Raw genomic sequence first — 21,425 nt, 5'->3', positions numbered from 1 at the left:
CCATTATGAAGAATTCACCCCCATGATCTAATCACCTTCCAAAGGCCCTACCTCCTAATACCATCACCTTGTGTGTGAGGATTTTAACATATTAAATTTGAGGAGACACAAACTTTCAGACCATAGTGCGTCCTAAGCTTCAGTAACTCATATTTTCTCAATTAGGGCTGTGCACATAGCATAACACACCTGCCTAGATAGAGCATTCTAAAGCTTTTTACCTCAATGACCTAAGAGTAATATTGTGAGTCTGCTCCTCAGAGTCTTAATATTATTGTTAAGGTCACTGAGCTACAAAAGGTCCTACCTCACACTTCAAGAGACAAAAAAAGTCCCCTTTGAAACCTGCAGTGGCGGCTTTCTGGCTTGCACCTTCAGCCACACCCAGTTTGTTATCATCTCTCTGTAGGACATCAGTGTACCAGACCCAGACAATTCCATTATGCTTATATGTATTTCTCTTTCTGAACTTTTCAAAGACTTCATTTATCAAATTGTACAAGTCGTCCTTCCCCCTTTGTACCTCTACCATCCTTTGCCATTGCTTCCCAGGATGCTCACAGCCTCATCCTCAATGGGAGATCTCACAACTAGGAGGCTAGTAGCCACCCTCCTTGTGAGAATTTGTCTCTTGAGAGGAGATAAAGCAGTTTAGCTCCATGACTGCCACAGTTATAAATTACATATAACGTGCTTTCTATAACATGATTACCATACTTTTACTCTCCATGTCCAAGAGTTCAATTGTTTTCATTTTTAGATCCCACAAATAAGTAAGAACATGTGATGTTTGTCTTTCTGTTCCTGGATTATTTCACTTAACATAATGATTTCCAGCTCCATCCATGTTGTTGCAAATGCAAATAGATCTCGTTCTCTTTTATGGCTAAATAGTACTCCATTGTGTATATGTGCCACATTTTCTTTATCAAATTATCTGTTGATGGTCACTTAGGCTGCCCCCAAATCTTAGCCACTGTAAACAGTGCATAAAAAACAGGAGTGCAGATATCTCTGATACACTGATTTACTTTCTTTGAGGTATATACCCAGTAGTGGGATTTCTGGGTCATATGGTAGCTCAATTTTTAGTTCTTTGAGGAACCTCCAAAGTGTATTGCATAGCGGTTGTACTATTTTACATTCTCATCAACAGTGTACAAAAGTTCCCATTTCTCCACATCCTCACCAGCATTTTTTTATTGCCTATCATTTGGATATAAGCCATTTTAACTGGGTGAAATATATTTACTATGTATGTATATAATTTTTTGAAATATTTTTAAATTAAATATATATGATAAAGTCCTGTGAAAATATGTTATTTGGCATTTATCAATTTTTTAAGAACAGCTATGTAAAAAATGAATGATGCACAATCTCTACTCTCAAATAACTGAGACTTAAGATAAAATTTGTGTTATGTACAAGTAGTTTCACTAAGTATATTATTTATGACAAAGTCCACAGGAAAAAAGAAAACCCTATATTAGAAAATATCAGTGAAGTCGGAAGTAAAATTCACTTGAGAACTGGAAGGTGGCAGCATAGAGGTACTATTGAAGTTTGAAATTTAATTGACAGTAAATTTGGGGAAATAAATTATTCCATAGACAAGAAAAAAATAGAAAATCATAAGCATAGATGGGGAAAGTGCAGAGTGTTTTCAGGGAAAGACATTAAGTGTTTTAGTTGAGTTGAAGTATACACAGTACAAAAGGGAGTCCTGAATATGTTGAGATTGTGGTCAATTATTGAGAGCCTTAAAGACCAATCTTGGGAAAGTCCCAAAGAGGTGTAACTATGGAGCTAAATTTTTGGCTCAGGTAGAATCACTTTCACAGCTGCCCAAAGTATTTATGTAAATTTCTTGGGTTTTGTTTTTTTCTTCTTGGTGATGTTTCTTTATTTATTTTTAACTTTTATTTTAAGTTCAGGGGTACAAATAAGATTCGTTACATAGGTAAACTTGTGTCATGGGGGTTTGTTGTACAGACTTTTCATCACCCAGGCATTTTTAAGAGTTGCCAAACCTTCATTACCATGGAATCCTTGAAGAAAATAAGGTTATTTGTATATTTTTGAAGAATTTGCTAAAATTTCCTAAAGGGAATAATAACACAAAGTAACAAAAAACTTTTGTACATTCCCACAGAGAACAATATCCTCTAGATAAACTTACTCCTTCTACAAATGGAGTCAAAGTAGATATCACAATTGACTCCTAGTTACTTATGTCAGGATGGCACCGATGATGCCTTAAATAAATGCAGGGAAATTGGAAAGGAAAAACAAAGGTAAATTTCAGACATGAAAGTATAAGTGCCAAGCATTTGCATGCAATGTTATATGCAAAGTGAAAGAGTACAGTTAAAGGAAATTGGTTACAAAAATAGAGGTAACGAATTAATAATATAATGTCACAAATGTAAATCTGCACTAAAGTCTATGGATGTGAATTTGTTTAGTTTTACATATTCTGTGAAATAAAAATGTGCAATATTTATTGTATTACTAAATTATTATTTATTATGTGGAATATGTTTTCTTGCTTAGTCTTTTTTAGCAAAGATTAATGGAAAATATATTCTAAAAATACAATTGGTCTCCAACTTGAAATGGTTTGACTTATGATTTTTCAATATTACCATGCTGCAAAAACAATACACATTCAGTATAAGCCATACTTTGAATCATTAATTTTGATTTTTCTTGGGCTTGCAATAGGTGGTATGATTCTCTCTTGCCTTGCTGGTTAGCAGCAGTGAGCCACAGCTCCTAGTCAGCCATGTGATCACAAGAGTGAGCAACCAATTCTCTAGAGAATAGTATACCCCCCAGATGGTTTTGCCCTACTGTAGACTAATGTAAGTATTCTGAGAACATTTAAGGTAGGCTAGGCTAAGCTAGGATTTTTGGTATGTTAGGTGTGTTAAATGCATTTTCTACTTAAGACATTTTCAACTAATGGTGATTTTATCAGGACATAACCTCATCATAGGTGAAGAAGCATCTAAACACATATACAAATACACAAAGTAAGAGTTCATAAGTATAATATATAACCTAATAAGTCTCAATTTATTTTCAAGAATAATATCAGTTTATTAGAATCCTTTAGCTAACAAAAAGTGTATTTCCTTCTATTGAACTTGATGCTGAGAATCATAATTTGTTGAGATGAATTAGTCAATGTCTTATATTTAAATTCTTGTCTTACAATGTTAAAGAAATTTTATTATTATATTGAGATAATTTTTAAAGATACACCCCTATATAAGGACATGCATACCTGCACACTCACTTACTTTTGCTCAAATTGGAGCTAATCAATTACTAAACATTTTTGAAGGCAAAAATGAGTTATGATGTTTAAACATTGCAACTAGTTTCAGAAACAATAAACAATTGCCTTAAAATATTGATACAAAAGCAAATCATGTAGATGACTGAAATTTCTTTGAATGCAAAATATTAGTAGGCTCCAGAAAGAATAAATTTTGACTCTTACCTGAAAGAAAATGGGTCATACAAAGATGAATATAGAAGCTTTTTATCTGTATTTATTACCTAAGTGTAAGAATCTTTGTCTTGGGTTCAACTTAGTTAGCTATCTGAATGTTAAGGTTTTCATTCTTAATTAGAAATTTTATTTTGTTTATTATGTTATTCAAATACACCTGCTGACTTGGTTCATTTCAGAATCATAATTATTTGCAATTATTAGAAAGAAAGAGTGATTAAACTTTTCACTCATATAAGAAAAGATGGTACAAAGGACTATCATATGAAAAGCATAAATCTTTATAAACAATCTGGGCACTTTTAAATATGTTGATAAAGATAAGATAGAAGCAGAGGTAACGAATACTGCAAAATATTTTGTCATATTTGTCTTCCTTATCTTCTCCACTCTTTTCTTCTTCCTAAAAGATATTTTAAATGTTAAAAGAAAAACACTTCTGGAAACATTAATTTTTTAATATATTATTCCAGATGTTCATTAATGTTAAACAGAAATATAGCACAGAGTTTGATGATTTTCAGCAATAAAACCAACCAGAAAAAGGGACAAAAAATAATCCTACACTATACAAGCTGCTATTGTCCCCATTTGCTGATGAAAATTAATAGACAGGATTTAAGTACTCTGTCTTTGCTAATGATGTTCAATCCTTCCCCACATGGCTTCCTCTCCTGCCTTGGACACATTTAGTCAAGGTTTGCAGTTGTTGTTTTTCTTTATTTTGCTTCTTTTTAAATGTTATACTGTACCACCATTTATTGCACTAAGGAAGCAGCAGGTAATAAATCCTCTGGGTTTCTTTGGTTTGTGTCTGGCTTCATGAAATACCTCACTGTGAATGACAGTGACTGCAGCTGAAATCCTATTCATTCCATCACATAGACTATAGTTTAGAAACACACTGAGCAGTGCAATGAAATGAAACATTTGTCCATTTATAGCCACCAGTATCATGTTTAGATCCATTGATCATCTCTTCAGTGACAACAAATCAATAGGAATACACATCAAAGAAGCCAAGTAGATAGTCTTGATTAAGAAACAAACATTTGGTACCCAGAATGGTACCAAGGATACCAGGACAAAAATCACTGTGCAGAAAATCATCAAAATATCTTAGCAGAACACCTAGGTTATTTCCTCTAAAAATCCATTACTATTCACACCAGATAAACAAACTCAGCATGCAAATTCTGAAATCTATGTCTTAGCACTATACATATAAAACCTAGAAAATAAAATGGAAAGTTTGTTCAAAAAGAGCATTGAAATGCAAGCTAAAGCACGTCTATGGAATTAACAGCTGTATCAAACCGAAGTTAAGGAAAGTATTTGGTTGCCACTATAAATGCCATGATTATGAGAATGCCGTATGGTTGTCTTGTTGAACAATGCCAACTAAGTGAAACTGATAAGCAGTGAAAATCAAACTGCCCCGTTAGACAATTGGCCTATTTTAATATCAGAGCTGTGTGTTACAAAGGAAGCAAAATATCCAAATACTTAAAAGTCTCTCTAGATAAAGGTTTCTCGACCTTAGTTCTATTGACTATTTAGGTCAGATAATTCTGATGTGACAACCAAAAAAAAAATATTTTCAGACATTTCCAAGTGTATGATGGGGGATCAAAACTACCCTAATTGAGACCACTGATCTAGATGAATAGTTTCAAAAAAATCTTTAATAGGAAAGTGTGTGTGTGTGTGTGTACGTGTGTGTGCACGTGTAAATCTGCCTAAAATCTATTTGATATAATAAGGGCATAAAACAATCGTTGGTATACAGACTAACAGTATAACAAGATTCCTTGGTAATTCATCCATTAATTTTGCTTGAATGATCTTGCCTGGCTTATCCTCTCTGTTATAAAATACTATACCAAATCTGTAGTTTAACACATTTTTTAAAGAGTAAATGGAATCAACTTTTATAGTAATATGTATATATTAATGATGTCAATTATTTTCATGTTCATATTTTTACATATAATAAACTAAAACTTCAACATGCATAAATTACTGGGACAGCTTCTGTATTTTTTGAGTCTTTTTATGTAACTTTTTCAAAAACAAAATACAGGTTTTTTATTCTGATGTGGAAATATTAACATGGACTACATCAACAAAACCTCTCTACGGTATTGTGGCAAGTTGCTCTTCCTGAAATCAGAATTAATGGACTTACCAGAATAATTCATCGATTCAAGAATAATGCATTAAATGCCAATTATGTCCCAGGTATTGTTATGGGTACTGGGAATATTTTGGTGAATAAGACAGGAAGAAAATAACTTTTAAACTATAGTGGAACTTATATTTTTATGGAAGGGCAGATGAAGAGATAGAAAATAATATAAACAAATAAATGTATTTTAAATATGTTTAACTACATAGTTACATAATTTATGAAGGAAATATAAACTGATAGAGGGAGGCTTTGAGTGGTACTACATTAGCTGGAATGCTCACAAGAGATTTTCAAGAGGGGTGAACATGTGAACTGAGAGAAAAATAATGGAAATTAGACAGAACTATGGAGAAAAAAGTATTTCAGCCAGACAAGCAGTAAGAGCAGAGTCCCTGAAGTTCAAAGGATATGGTACATTATAGTGATAAAAAGCCCAATAGTCTGACCAAAGATGAAAAAGAGAAAGTGGTAAAAGATAGATTTTTTTATAATTTCTTCAAAACAATTATTATCGTAATTAGCTTAGATATCTCATTTAAAATGCTGTCATACTTTAAATTTATTTGGCATATTCTTTTAGACAGCACAGATACACATTTAAATCTTTGCTGTGTTTAAATTTCACAGACAGATTTCACCATATCATGTTGTATCTTTCTGAACATATTTATTTCAAGTATGAGCATACCTTATTTTATTGCAAATCACTATTTCAATTCAAAAATATTGCAATTTTTTATTAATTGAATGTTTGTGGCAACCCCACATCAAGAAAGTCTTTCAGCACCATTTTTCCAACAGCATGTGCTCATTTCATGTCTGCGTCACATTTTGGTAATTCTGGTAATTTTTCCATTTTTTTCATTATTATTATATTGTTTATGATGATCTGCAATCAGTGATCTTTGATGTTGCTACTGTAATTGTTTGGGGGTACCACAAACTGCACCCATATAAGGCAATGAAATTTAATCAATAAAAGCTGTGTGTGTTCTGACTGCTCCACTAACCAGCCATTCTCCATCTCCCTCCCTTTCTTCAGGCCTTTCTATTCCCTGAAACACTACTATGTTGAAATTAGGCCAATTAATAATCCCACAATGGCCTCTACGTATTCAAATGAAATAATGACATATCTTTCACTTTAGATCAAAAGGAAGAAGTGATTAAGCTTAGTTAGGAAGGCATGCCAAAAGCCATGATAACCTGAAAGCTAAGCCTCTTACACCGAAGAGTTACCCAAACTATGAATGCAAAGGGAAAGTACTTAAAGTAAATTAAAAGCTGTACTACAGCAAACACACAAATAAGAAAGCGAAATAGCCTTATTGCTAATGTGGAGAAATTGTTAGTGGTCCGGACAGAAGATTCAAACCAGTCACAGCATTCCTTTAAGCCAGAGCCTAATCCAGAGCAAAGCACCAACTTTCTTCAATTCTATTAAGGCTGAGAGAGGTAAGGAAACTGCAGAAGAAAAGTTTGAAGCTAACAGAGATTGGTTCATGAGGTCAAAGGAAAGAAGCCATCTCCATAGCATAAAAATACGAAGTAAAACATCAAGTGCTGATACAGAAGCTGCAGCTCCAAACGACCTAAGATAATTGATGAAGACTACACTAAACCACAAATTTTCAGTGTAGATGAAGTAGTTTCTGTTGGAAGAAGATGCCATCTAGGACTTTCATAGGTAGAACGAAGTGAATGCCTGGCTTCAAGGCTACAAAGAACAGACTGACTGTCTTAATAAGGGGTAATGCAGCTGATGACTTCAAATTGAAACCAATGCTCATTTATCATGCTGAAATGCTAGGGCCCTTAAGAATTATGCTAAATCTACTCTGACTGTGTTCTGTGAATGAAACAACAAAGCCTGGACAACAGCACATCTGGTTATAGCATGGTTTACTGAATATTTCAAGCCCCCTGTTGGGACCTACTGCTCAGAGGAAAATATTCCAAAATATTACTGTCCATTGATAATGTACCTAATCACTCCAGAGTGCTAGTAAAGATGTACAAGGAAATCAATGTTTTCATGCCTTCTAACACAACATCTTATTCGTAGCCCATGAACTAAGTCATGAATGACTTTTAAGGGTTCAAGTCTTTAGTGGAGGAGGTCACTGCAGATGTGGTGGAATGAGCAAGAGAACTAGAATTAGAAATGAAGCTTGAAGATGTGACTGAATTGCTGCAATCTTATGATCAAACTTGAATGGATGAAGAGTTGCTTCTTATGAATGAGCAAAGCGGTGTCCTAAGATGGAATCTACTCTTTGTAAAGATGTGAGCATTATTAAAATGACAATAAAGGATTTAGAATATTACATAAATTTAGTTGATAAAGTAGCTTCAGGGTCAGAGAGGAGTGACTCCAATTTTGAGAGAAGATCTACTGTGGGTAAAATGCACAAATAGCATTACATGCTACCGAAGAGAAATCTTTTGTGAAAGGAAAAGTCAATCAATGCAGCAAACTTTACTGCTGCCTTATCTTAAAAAATTGCCACAGCCACCCCCACTTTCAGTAACCACTACCCTGATCAGTCAACAGCTATCAACATTGAAGCAAAACCTTTCATCAGCAAAATGATTACAACTCACTGGCAGCTGAGATTATTTTTTAATATTTTAAATAATAAAGTATTCTTAATTAAGGTATCTAAATTGTTTTTAGACATAATGCTATTGCACACTTAATAGTTTTGTTCACTCAAACAAAAACAAAGTGCTCACTCTAGGCTTTTGCTTTACCATCCTACTAATCTGATATCTCCATATTCCTTCTGAATTTAAACTTTTTCTCTTTTCACTTCCTTCTTAAAATGGATCATACCCAATCTTGGTTACCATCACTTAGATTGAATTTTAACAACTGTTCTCACCTGCTTGTTATGCCAATCAGTAGTTGTCCAATTTGGAATGCACCAAATTATTACCCCATTAAACTCTTATGTTTGAGGTTTATAAATTTTCATTTTCCCATAATTTGTCATTAAGGAAATAGTGCAGGATTTTTAAAGTGATAGAAAGTTGCTTAAACCTATATATAGATTATGTGGATTGTTTGATTCCTTTACCATCCCTTGTAATATACTATTTATTTATATATAAATAGTTACTGAGTGCCAGAGACTGTTCTAAGTTCTTGAGATACAAACCTGTAAATAAGGCAGAATAAAATAGCCTGCCTTCATGGCCGTTACAATCTCAAAAAATTAGTCAGATTAAAAACTATAAACATCATAAACAGGTAAATTGTATGCTAGTTTAAAATGTGATAAACATGATGAAAAAATAAAATAATCCAGCTTAAGATTTTTTCGTGTATATATGTGTGGTGTTCATTACAATGACTAAAAGAGTAATCAGGCTATGCATATGGATGGTAATAATATTTGAGCCAAGACTTCAAAAAACATAACTTGTTTGTTTAATTTATATTGAAGTAGACAGATCACTGACCAGTGCAATTATAATTCAGTATATTCAGCCAGTAGAAAAAAATGTTTCTGGAAGGCAGACATAAATAAGAGAATTTGCAGTAATTTTGAATGCAACTTACAAACTTGGTTTTGGCAACAGTCACTTCCTCTTCCTGCTAAAAAATTATAGCTTTTGTTTCCTTTATCTTAGACTGTGTCTCTTGATAAGAAAATTAAATTTCATGGATCTCATTTTTAGAGAATTAGCACTTTGTGCTAAAATAACTTGCAATAATCTCCTTAGTTCTCTCAATGAAATAGAACCAAAGGCTCAAGCCAATTGAGCGACAGAAGTGAGTTCCGTAAGTTAAATTTTACAAAAATGAATCAAACATAATTATGTTTTATATTTATGAGTGTGTATAAATACATAGATATGTATAGTTCTATTAGATTGTTTGCTATATTTTAATATCAGGTTATGTCAACCATTAATTCAAACTGATTGAAAAAGATTATTTATCATCTAACTCACAGTAGAAAATGTAGAACTTAACGATATTTTAGTAATATATTTTCATATAGTATGTGATTTTTTAAATTAGAAATTCTAATTCAAACATTAAATTGTAAGAACAGCCTTTGTGTTTCATATTAATAATTAAGATATTTTGACTTCATCATTAGTGAATAAGGCAATTTTACACTGACACTGTATGTTTGAGAGGTGGAATGAAATATGAATATTTTATTAATATAAAAAACAACAGATTAATTCATCATGTATTTTGTGAGTTGTTTTGCTGTGTAACTTCTTTTGTTTATATTATAATTTTTATTATTCTATAAATAAATTATATTTAAAATTTTTATGACTAGAGTTACTTCCTTAAGCATAATGCCTTATTCATTAATATTTAAAGCAATTTTGTTTGCCATTTTCAAGAGATCATGGGATAAATTCTGTAGCATTAATTTACATTTGCTTCCTGATTTAAAGCAGTCACTACCAAATGAATCAGTATTTTCAGAATTAACAATTCACAAGAATAGGAAATATTACAATTTATTTTAATCATATTATTTTAGTCAAAATATTTGTAGCTAAAAATATACTAATATTTGGAAGTGAAAATTTAAAAGAATGTTTTAATGTGGTAAATAGTAGTATATTTAAGAAAATACTTATACTATAAAATATTGTTTAGAACATTCCAAAAATGTATGTTATGGTCTGTTTTTGGCTTGTTGACAAATACTGACTTACTAGCATCCTAATAAAATAAGTTGAGCTATCTCAGTGGTGTTTACTTTTTAATGAGTGATAATTTTTGTCATTCTATTTCTAGTTATCCTTGACTATAAATTCTTCATTTCAAAGTGCAATGAATGAAATGCCAATGTCCATGAAAAGAAGTGTCATTGCTAAAACAGGTATATAAAGTTTGGGAGTCTGGGAATTACACGTCTTAAATGAACATTATGATGTGTAGAAATAAGGCAAATAAAATTTGTGGGGGAAAAAAAAGAAAAAAAAATTGACTTTGCTGGGCGTGGTGGCTCACACCTGTAATCTCAGCACTTTGGGGGAGGCCAAGGCAGGTGGATCACCTGAGGTCTCCAGTTTGAAACCAGCCTGACCAACATGGTGAAGCCTCATCTCTATTAAAAATACAAAAATTAGCCAGGTGTGGTGGCATGCACCTGTAATCCCAGCTACTCAGGAGGCTGAGGCAGGAGAATCACTTGAACCCAGGAGACAGAGGTTGCAGTGAGCCAAAATCACGCCATTACACTTCAGCCTGGGCAACAGAGTGAAGCTCCGTCTCAAAAAAAAAAAAAAAAAAAAAAAAAAAAGTGACCTAAGAGATTTGTTAGATTTAATGCAATTCTAATAAATATACCAAAGTTCTTTTTTAAATGGGGCTACTTAAGTTGATACTAAACTTACATGGAGAAATAAACATGCAAGAATAGCTATGCATGTCCTTAAAGGGAAAATATATAAGGAAGGCAATAGCCTTACCACATACTACAATAACTATGAAAACTCTATAATTAAAATAATGTGGCATTGACCCATGAAAATAATGGAGAATCCTAAAATAGGCTGATAATGGAGAATCCAAAAGTAGACTGATATCCAAAAATAAAGAAAGATGTATTATATGATAAAAGTAGTACATAATAACTATTTAGAAATGTATTATATTTATATGAAATAAAATTGAGTAAATTTAATTAAATTAATTAAATATAATATGCAATATATTGCCTTTGGAAAAAACTTAAGAATATATAGTTTTAAGATGCCTGGATGGCCATTTGGAAAAATTAGCTAAATGTCTTTCATTTTCACTTGCTTTCTGTACTTCCTATTTCAAATTAATACATTGATTGCCTTTGTTTTTTCCTTTTGTTTCAAAATTTGCCTTAAGTTTTGCTTTAGCTGTCTTCCATTAGCTGATATGGATAGTATTCAACTTCACCTTTTTTCCGACATGCAATTTATTATTTTACATTAAAAACTTTTATTCCGTTTTAAAATTTATTTCACTGACTGATCTATATAAGAAATGGTTACTCCTTATATACCATTAAAAATCAGTTAATAATATTCAAACAGAAATTAACAACACATATTTCACTAGTGCTTGACATTGAACATTCTGTTTAGAAATATGTTGTATTTATGTGAAAATAACATATTTTGTATACTCTAATTGAAATTATGTGCTATCAAGTTTGTTGCTGAAGCACAATTTAAATGTTGAAAGGCTGTTTCAAATAGACTCTAAAAAATACTTTATTTATTTATTTATTTATTTATTTATTTAAGACATGGTCTCAGTCTGTTGCCCAGGCTGCAGTGCAGTGGCGTGATCTTGGCTTACTGCAACCTCTGCCTCACGGGTTCAAGTGTTTCTCATCCCTCAGCCTACCAAGTATCTGGAACTACAGGCACGTGCCACCATGCCCTGTAGTTCCACGTGTCAAATTGGTAATACCTTTTACCCCTGTCTTTCTCCGTAAGGGGTATTTCTCACTTCCCTCTGCCTATATATACTTTATACTGAGAAAAATGTTAATGTCTATGCATTGAGTTTGAAATATGACTTAACTTGTCATTAGTTCCAATTAGTTCACATCAGACTTATTTATGCTTCTACATTATTCTTCAAATTTTAGATACAGAGAACTTAACAATGATGCCATACCACTGCTACAATAAATAGCATTTTAGAATAAAAGAGAGATATAAATAATTCCAATATTAAGATAACCTTATGTTATTCCTTTCTGAAATGCTAACACTGCACTCTATTTTCATTCATTTTAGAAGATTGAGTTGGGAAATAAAAGAAGAAGATTTACACTATATGTAGAAATGTTGTTGAAAATTTCACTGAAAGCCATCATTAACATATAAGGATATGTTTTTGTTGAAGACACCAAGTTGAAGCAGTTTGCCTTTTTCTGCTAATTTTAATTACTGTCTTTGTGAATTCCTTTATAACTGCTAAATTTTCAAGAAATTATGTGTTCTGAGATGGCATTCATCAGGTAGTCATTCATTTTGTGAAGTTAAAACTAATGGGCGATACTTTTCAAGAGCAGCTTGTTAAAAAAATTTCTTTAGATAGATGTGTTAACAGTGGGAACAAAAGCCTCAAACTGTCCAGCAACCAGATGGTTCAATATAAATAAAATAAACTGCATGTTTGCCAAGTTGCATACATTGTCTTGCCATGTGAAGGAAAAAAAAAAAAGTTAAAAATGTTTTTTAAGAATCTAGTGCTTAAAGATGAATTCTGAGCATAATTTTCAACAAAAGTTACATAGCTATGGACACTTTTGATAATAAAACAATTATATATGAATATTTCACCATTAGAATTATGTGAAATCACATAGATACAAGAAATTTCTGAAAGATTATAAACAATAACTTCACATACAATTAGTACTCAATGCTAGATTTATAGTTCAACCAGATACCACACTCCTAACTTACAAAAGGAAGCCATTCATTCCTGAATTAACTAAGGTCATTGATAAATACACTGTACTATTCTTCTCAGGTAAAAAGTAGTGTTAGGTCTATTATTCACGGAGCAGAGCTAGGTGCCATGGAGAAGAATTAGCCCTCATATGTGTTCCTTGTCTCACTTGTCCCTGAGATGCCTAGCGTGAGCTCAATTTTTGATGAAAAGTCAATCCTCTAAAAATCAATAATAAAATTAACCAAAAGCAAACAAACAAAATTTTTTACATGCAAATGAAGAAAAGCACTGCTAGGCAATCCTTCAGTGGTGGTTCCTAAAAGTGTGGTGGTCCCTGCTTCAAAAGCATTAGATTATATGGGAGTTGGTGAAAAATGCAGATTATTGGGTCTGACCCAAATCTACAGAATTATAATCTCTGAGAGTGAGGCCAGAAATATGTGTTTTAACAAGCTTTGCGTGACTGAGATACATGCTAACATTTGAGAACCATTACTACAGAACATAATGAAAATTAAAAGAAATTTAAAAATTTTCTAGAACGTAATGAGAAGGACACTACATAGGCAAACCTATGGAATAGTGAAATCTGTACTCAGGAAAATGTATAGACTTAATATGTGTTTATGTAAGGCTCATAATTGAAATTTTAAAGGGATAATTTATATTTTAAGTCTTTAAGGAAATAAAAGCTCATATAAAAATAAGTGACTCAATAATATTTTTAGGAATCTAGCATGTTAATATGAAAAATATCACAATACACACACACACACAGGTATGCATACACATATGTATCTTTCACATTTAAATTGGAAATAAAATAAACTTGAGAATGGTTTAATTAATGTATAAACAAATGTTAAAAATGCCATTTATTAAAATGGAGTTTACACAGACACAAAATAAATAAGTTTATATAATTCAGTTACAAATGAAATAGTTATTTTTGTACCTTTTCTTCCTAATTTAACATAGCATCAAAATATAACTCCTAATTCTAGGTTTTCTGAGAACTAGACACTTAATGATTTATCTCTGAGAATAACCTTGGCATTCAAGAGTATGAGTAATCCATGAAAATGACTGAAATGGTAACGCTATTAAATTTAACAGCAAAGGGAATGTGATAGTACAAAGCTATGAAGTACAATGCTTTCAATTGTAATAGGATTTATATGTTAAAAGATCAAAGAAGGTTATCTTGAGGGTCTCGATTTTTACCTATTGCCAAAAAATTTACAAAAAGGTTGGCATAAAAATAGTTTATGTTCCTATATATTATTTTAGTATTATTTCTAATAAATTTTAATTGTATAGTTTGGAAATAGTTTTACCAAGGATTGCTTTTGGTACAAATTTGGTTTTAAATTCATAAGGCATATAAATGAGCTGAATACATCATTATTTAGCTTATCATTAAACCTATGGTATTAATCCAATAATTTAAAAAATTCTCAGTCAAAATATTCAACGGAAATAAAACGGAAAGTGTGTTAATAGACCAGGTGTTGTTAAAATTTTCAGTAAACAAATTTTGACTTGTATTTAGCAATGTCACCCTCCAGTATTACAGTGAGTGGGCTCAAGTAATAATTGTAATCTATTCTGCATGAAGTTCTTATGCTGCCATTTTTAGGCGTAACATTTTACAATTTTCATCATTTATTCAAGTTCTCCACCTCAGGCACCTGGTAGTCATCTGGATCATCAGAATCCTGTTTTTCCCTAATAACTCCATGTTTCTGTTACCAAAATTTTGTTGATTTTACATTCTTAACATTTTTCCAAACTATTTTCTTCCTTTCATATCTACTGATAATACTAGAATTAGGTGAGGAGTCATAGATCCTTACCTCTACTATTAAAATAGGCAAAATTTTTCTTTCAAGTCTCTATTCTAGCTTTTTTCAATTTTTCCTTTACATGTCCTGTAGGGAGAATAATTTAAAGCAAAACATTTTACATATTCAGATGGTCTTCCGTTGCATTGACCATGGTATGCAAAACTACTCTAGTTCAATTTTTCTAAAACATAATTATGCACAGGAATCATTTGGTGAATTTGCTACATTAATCTCAGTTACTAGATTCCAGGGATTAACTCCAAAAGAGTCTGATTCAGAGGGGTTTTTATTGGGACAGAAACCTACATTTTGCTTAGCACCCCACCTGGTGACCTGGCCACGTTCTCCCTAGCCCTTCCCACATTCCAGGATATTTTCATCTTAATAGCTCAAAGCTAGTATGGTTTGGCTGTGCCCCTACCCAAGTCTCATCTTGAATTGTAGTTCCCATAGTACCCACATGTCGTGGGAGGGACCTTGTGGGAGGTGATTAGATTATGTGGGCAGTTCCCCCATGCTGCTCTCATAATATTTAGTAAGTTCTCACAAGATCTGATTATTTTATAAGGCACTTCTCCCTCATTCACTCTGCACTTCTTCCTGCTGCTGCCTTCTGAAGAAAGTGCATTGTTCATCCTTTGTCTTCTACTATGATTGTAAGTTCCCCAAGACCTCCCCAGCCATGTGGATCTGTGAGTCAATAAAACCTCTTTCCTTTATAAATTACCCAGTCTTGGGTATTTCCTTATAGCAATGTGAGAATGAACTAATACAGTAAGTTGGTACTGCAGACAGTGAGGTGCTGTTGTAAAGATACCCTAAAATGTGGAAGCAACTTTGGAACAGTGTAACAGGCAGATGCTGGAGCAATTTGGAGGGCTCATGAGAAGACAAGGAAATGTGGGAACGTTTGGAAATTCATAGAGACTTGGAGGGCTCAGAAGACAGGAAGAAGTGGGAAAGTTTGGAACTTCCTGGAGACTTAATTGAATAACTTTGACGAAAATGTTGATAGTGATATGGACAATGAAGTCCAGGCTGAAGTGGTCTCAGATGCAGATGAGAAACTTGCTGGGAACTGGAGTAAAGGTCACTTGCTATGCAAGGAGACTGGAAGCATTTTACCCTGCCATTGAGGTCTGTGGCACTTTGAATTTGAGAGATATGATTCAGGGCATCTGGCAGAAGAAATTTCTAAATGGTGAAGCATTCAAGAGGAGGCAGAGCATAAAAGTTTGGAAAATTTGCAGCCCAACAATATGATATAAAAGAAAACCCCATTTTCTGGGGAGAAATTCAAGCCTGCTGGACAAATTTGCATAAGTAACAAGGATCCAACTGTTAATCACCAAGACAGTGGGGAAAATGTTTCCAGGGCATGTCAGAGACCTTCATGGTAGCCCCTCCCATCACAGGCCTGGAGGCCTAGGAGAAAAAAATTATTCTGTGGCCTGGGCCCAGGTCCCCCTACTCTATGCAGCCTTGGGACATGGTACCCTGTGTTCCACCTATTTCAGCTCCAGCTGTGACTAAAAGGTCTCCCAGGTTTTAGCAAGCATCAGAGTCTCCTGTTGAGCTAGTGTTAAAATATATTTCTGGGTCTCATCCTCAGGGTTTCTGAGTCAGTAGTTTGAATGTGAGGCCTGAGAATTTGCATTTATAAGAAGTTCCCAGATGATTCTGATGCTGCTGGTGCAGGGACCACATTTTGAAAATCACTGTTAAGAATTTTGAGCCAGGTAATTATAAAAGCAATTTATAGTTTAAAATTGTCTAAGGTTTTATTAGAAAGTAATTAAGCTAAGGCCTTAGGGAAGAAAGGACAATTTCAGGTTAAAAAAAAATTAGATTTCCTGAAATCTTCAAGTAGTGGGAAATTGATTTCTTTTTTTAAAACTAAAAGTGACTGGTAAGGCCATAGCTTGAATAGTGCAAAATAAGGTGGTAAGAGAAGGCCTCAGATGAGACAGATCAGGGTAGGAAAAGCTCCTCCTTCAGGGTCATCTTGTAGGCCATGTTAATTAAATTATCATTCCAAAAATATACAATTTCATTGGATGGCAATAAAAGATGACATAACATGATCAAAATTATTTTAAGTTTTGAGGGGAAAAATGAGCCCTCTCATTATAGTTATAGGAGAATAGCAAACTAAAGAATAAAATATAGAAATGGGAAATAAGTCAGTATCTGACAGTTACAGTGATCCCAGCTTCATGTGTACCTGTACAAGAATATCAATAACATTAACTTACATTTTTCACAGTCCATTGAATTTTGCAAAGTATTTTTACACACACATTTTATTGACTTTATAATTATCACTTGAAGTAGACAAGAATTAATAACTCTGATGAGACTATAAAGAGAGTTTTTGTTGAAATGAACTGAATTCTTGACACTTCATCAGCTAGATTTAGAAGTCATCTGGAGATAACCTGAGACTTAAAGACAAAGTGAGTTAAGCCTTATCAGATGATTGGGAATACAAAGTAGCCCACAAGAAGAGAGAAGCATCTAAGAACAGAAACTGCAAATCATTGGTAATTCCCAAAAAAGCATTGATATGCAAATCACATGTCATATAAACTGGTTTCTACATTTTATAATCTGTAAATCTACATTTTATAATCTATAAAACTAAAACCCTGTACTCCTTAAACAATAACTACCCATTCCTCTTCCCCCCATCCCCTGGCAACCAACAATTCTACACTGCCTCTATTATTCTGAGTACCTCACATACATGAAATCATATAGTTTTTGTCCTTTTGTGACTGGTTTATATCATTTTGCAGAATGTCTTCAAGGTTCATACATCTTGTAGCATATGTCAGATTAAAAAGTCAGACAAAGATGGATCCAGGAGTAAAATAAGAGTAAGAAAATAAAGATGCCTACAACTACAATTAGTCCAAAGCAAGTAAATCCAATAAAAACCTCCTGACACAAATGTATCCTGCTTTGCTCTTCTCCATTACTTTGTGCTCATAGTAGCCCATCTGTACCTAGCATATGCCCAGTTCTAATAAGGCGTAACTTAAAATACCAACTTCAGTATACATATATTCAAGTGTATTTGTCACAGTGTCATAATATTCTCTAAGAGAAAAAATAATAATAAAGCTCTTTTTAATAAAGTGCATAAAATAGGCTTAAAGAACCAGAGATATATACTGAATTGATTGAAATAGTATCTTTTTGCATATATTTTGGAATCTACCCATCATCATCTATTGAGTACATAGTTTCTCAATGACCTGAGAAGAAATCTGGGAAGATGAAAAACAAATAAAATATTTACTTAAATAGAAAATATTAGATTGTTTTCAATTTTTTTCTATTTTTTTATTGTGTTAAAATACAATTAACATAAAATGTACATAACCATTGTTAAGTGTGCAATCTTAACCATTGTTAAGTGTACAATTCAATGTTATCAAGGCCATATAAATTGCTGTGCAACCATCAATACTATGTTTCCCCAGAACTCTTTCACCTTGTAAAACTAAAAGTCTGTAATCACTAAATGATAACTACCCATTTCTCTTTCCCACATCCCCTGGCAACGAACCATTCCACACTGTCTCTATTATTCTGAGTATCTCATATACATGGCATCATATAGTTTTCATGCTTTTGTGACTGGCTTACTTCACTTTGCAGAATGTCTTCAAGGTTCATACATGTTGTAGCATATGTCAGAATTTCCTTCATTTTTAAGACTGCTTAGCATTCCAGTATACACACACACACACACACACACACACACACACACACAACATATATTTAGAGCATTCATTCCAGTATACACACTTGGTTGACTTCCATGTTGTAGCATTGTGAATAATGCTGCTATGACCATGGAAGTGTAAATACCTTTTAGAGACTCTGCTTTTAGTTCTTTGGAGTATTTATTATGAATAATTGCTGAATTAGATGGCAGTTTCATATTTTTTATTTTTTTGAGGAGCTGCCGTACTGTTTTCTACAGTGGTTATACTATTTTACATTCCTACCAACAGTGCACAATAATTCTAATTTCTCTATTTCCTTACAAACACTTACTTCTGGTTTTGTTTTTGATAGTAGCCATTTTCATAGTTGTGAGATGGAATTTCACTGTAGTTTTGGTTTGCATTCCTCAAATTATTAGTGTTGCTGATCATATACTTACTGGCCATTTATATATCTTCTTTGAAGAAATGGCTTTACAAATCCTTCTTCCAATTGTTAACTAAGTTGTTTGGGACATTTTATTGTTAAGTTTTATATATATTCTGGTCATTAATCCCTTTTTAGATATATGATTTACAAGTATATTCTGTGGTGACAATTTCTGTGGGGTGTCTTTTTAAAACTCTGTCATTAGTGGCTTTCTATGAACAACTTTTTAAAAATTTCATGTAGTCCCAATTTGTCTATTTTTTTCTTTTGTTGCTAGTGCCTTTGGAATCATGGTCAAAATATCACTGACAAATACAGTGTTTTGAAGCTTTCACCTGTGTTTTCTTCTACAACTTATACAGCTTTGGTTCTTACATTTATGTTATGGATCCACTTTGAGTTCATTTCTGTTTACAGTGTTAGGTAATGGTCCAATTTTATTCTTTTATATGTGGATATCCAGTTTTCCTAGCACCATTAGTTGAAAAGACTGTTTTTCTCAATTTAATAATCTTTGCACCCTTGTTTAAAATCATTTGACCATATATGTAAATGTTTGTTTCTGGAATCTCTAGGCTATTCCATTGCTCTATATTTCTGTCTTTATGCCAATACTACACTGTTTCGATTACTGTAGCTTTAGAGTAAGTTTTAAAATCAGAAGTGTGAGTCCTCCAGGTTTTTTTTTATTTTCAAGATTCTTTTGAAAATTAGGTATTCTATAAGATAGTATGTACATTTTAGGATTGTTTTTTCTATTTCTACAAAAAAAAAATTGGGATTTTGGTAGGAATTACATTGAATCTGTAGATCGCTGGGTCGTTGGGGCACCTTAACAATATTAAATCTTCCAATCCAGAAACACAGGATTTCTTTCCATTTATTTATGTTTTCTTTATTTTTTTTCCAATGTGTTTTGTAGTTTCCACTGCGCAACACTTTCATCTTCTTGGTTAAGTTAATTGCTAAGTATCTTATTCTTTCTTCTGCTATAGTAAAGGAAATTTCTTGTTAAATTTCCTTTTCGGAATGCCCATTATTAGAATATAGAAATGAAACTAATTTGTTGTTGCTGTTGTTGTTGTTGTTTACTTAGTATCCTGCTACTTTGCAGAATTTGTTTATTAGTTCTAATACTTTGTGTGTATGGGGGGTGGATTTTCTAAATATAATATTATCTATGAACATAGATAATTATTCTTTCCTTGTTCCTGATCATAGGGGAAAAGATTTCACTCTTTCACCATTGAGTATGATATTTGCTGTGGCTTTTTTATATGTGGGTTTTATTATGCAGAGGCTGTCTCCTTAAATTCCTAGTGGGTTGAGTGTTTTTATCATGAAAGGGTGGCAAATCAATTGAAGGTTTTATGTATTCCTTCTATTAATGTGGTGTATTGCAATGATCAATTTTTATAAGTTGAACCATCCCTGTATTACAGGAATAAATTTTATTTGGCCATGGTGTATAATTCTAGTTGGCTAGTATTTTGTTGGGGATTTTTGTGTGGATGTCTGTAAGATATTGGTCTCTAGTTTTCTTCTAATGCACCTTCTTTATCCAGCTTTGGGATCAAGGTACTGATGACTTCATAGAATGAGTTAGGGAGTGTTACCTCCTCTTCAAATTTTTGGAAAAGTATGAGAAAGATTGGTATTAGTTCTTCTTTAAATATTTGAATTCATCAGCAAATCCATCAGATCCAGGGCTTTTGTTTGTCAGGAGATTTTGGATTACCGATTCATTCTTCTTGAATTGAAAGTCTGTTCTGACTTTCTATCTCTATGTAATTTAGTCTTGGTAGATTTTGTATTTCTAGAAATGTCTTAATTTTATCTAGATAACTCAACATATTAGTGTCTAATAACTCACAGTACAATACAATAGCTTACAGTCATGTGGTGAGATCATATGCAGAAACTCTGATCTAAGAGCTCAGCTGCTTCGTTCCTGTGCCAACCACCACAACAACAATTGCTAGCTAAGTTAGTGGGCCACCCTTTAGAACTGTACCCTCACAGGAAAGCAAAAGGAAAAATGACCCAGTTGAGCTCAGTCAATACACTGAACCATGAGAAATGATATTTTTTGTTTTAAGGCACTAAATTTGGGGCACTTTCCAGGCAGAAATAAGTAAATGGAACAATAGTAAACACCTAGCTTTGCAATTTACAAGACTTTCATTAAATGGTTTAATAAAATAGCCTCAGAAGGCCTCTGAAACTTTCTGTGGGCTTTGGAATGCTGAGTGGTTTCATTATTAGATA

This window comes from Pan paniscus, chromosome 2, assembly GCF_029289425.2.
Source record: "Pan paniscus chromosome 2, NHGRI_mPanPan1-v2.0_pri, whole genome shotgun sequence".
Taxonomy (NCBI): Eukaryota; Metazoa; Chordata; class Mammalia; order Primates; family Hominidae; genus Pan; species Pan paniscus.
Note: the sequence above shows the minus strand (reverse complement) of the source record.